The sequence below is a fragment of the Macrotis lagotis genome, chromosome 1 (assembly GCF_037893015.1).
Source record: "Macrotis lagotis isolate mMagLag1 chromosome 1, bilby.v1.9.chrom.fasta, whole genome shotgun sequence".
NCBI lineage: Eukaryota > Metazoa > Chordata > Mammalia > Peramelemorphia > Peramelidae > Macrotis > Macrotis lagotis.
In genome coordinates, this window is record NC_133658.1 from 658,364,206 (window position 1) to 658,365,781 (window position 1,576).

Here is a 1,576-nt window from a genome sequence, read left to right on the forward strand (position 1 = left end):
AATTGTTTAAAATGGCACAAAAGGAAAGCGATCAACCTTGTAGTAAATGTGGGCATATCTCAACACTAATGCACTGTTGATTCTATTGTGTGCTGATTCTTCCATTCTGGAGAATAATTTGGAGCTATGCCCACAGGGCAATAAAACCTTGCATATTCTTTGTTCCAGTAATACCACTAATATGCCCAAATTCCCAACAGATCACAAAAAGGAGAAAAGACCAAGGCATGTCCAAAATTTCTATCAATTCTTTTTTTTTTTTTAACAGTGGTAAAGAAGTGGAAAGTATAAGGATGCCCATCAGTTGGGGAGTTGTTGAACAAGTTATGGTATATGAATCTTAAGGAATACTTTTTTCTGTAATAAATAATTAATGGGCAGACTTTGGCAAAGCTTGGAAAGACTTGCATGCTAATCAAGGTAAGCAGAGTCAAGATCCAATCGTATATATTAACAGTGGCATTGTGAGATGCTCAGCTATGATTGTTACATTCCTTCTCAGTTATTCAGTGACTGAGGACAATCCTGAGATACTTGCTATGGAAAATGTCGTTCTCATCAAGAGTAACACTATGGAGTTTGAATGCAGAACAAAGCATACTATATTCATGTTTAAAATTTTCTTTTATTTTTGTTCCTCAAGTATGTTTTCCCCTTATTTCTGATTCATTTTATTCACATCATGACTAATATTTAAATATATTAAATATGTTTGTATTTATATATATATATGTATATGTATACATATATACATATATATATATATATATATATATAGATAGATATAGATATATATATATATATATATCTCCAACCCATTTCTGATTTTTCACTGCCATGAGGAGGGGAGAGGGAACGCAGGTTAGAACTTAAAAGCTTGTAAAAGATTGAATGTTGATACTACACTTGATCTTAGCCAAAAGGCCGAGAAGCAATAAGATTGAATGATGAAAACTACCTTTGCATGAAATTGGAATAATAATATAAAATATAACAATGACAACCAAGAAGCTAGGAAGCACAGAAGAAAGAAAACTGGACTGGAGGCAGAATGCTATGAAATCAATATTGCTTTCAGGCATTTAATAGTCCTTGGGCAAGTCACTTAACATGATTGCCCCACAAATCAATAACAGTAAAAAGAATATGGGTGATATATTTTGATTTATGCATAAAATTAATTTAAGTGAGACAGAGTTACACAAAGTCTTAGGCCTCACTCTCTCTTTCATAATCATTACAGTCCAGGAGCAAGATAGAGTCAAGATAAGTGGTAATTACCTGAGATGCAGTGGAATATCTTAATGTCTTTGATGCAAAACCAAACTCTAATTGCTGCACAGCACTTGCTTCATCTGCATTCATAGCCATTGGAATGAATTGTTCTCATCCAATTCCACCAGGGGAAATTTTCACATACTCTGGGTATACACTATCTAACTCACTGACCAGTCTGAAACACTTTCAGTTACCCTCAATCTGGTTTACCCTGTCTTCTCAAATAATATGCCAGAGTATATTCACCATGTATTCTACAGTATCTTGGAAATATATGTGAGAATTAAATGGCTCAGTA

General features: G+C 33.6%; 1 pseudogene; it reads right to left on the bottom strand.

The window, feature by feature from the left end:
- Positions 1 to 773: 773 nt before the first annotated feature.
- LOC141510743 (U2 spliceosomal RNA) lies at positions 774 to 936 on the bottom strand (annotated as a pseudogene).
- Between the last annotated feature and the right edge of the window lie 640 nt (positions 937 to 1,576).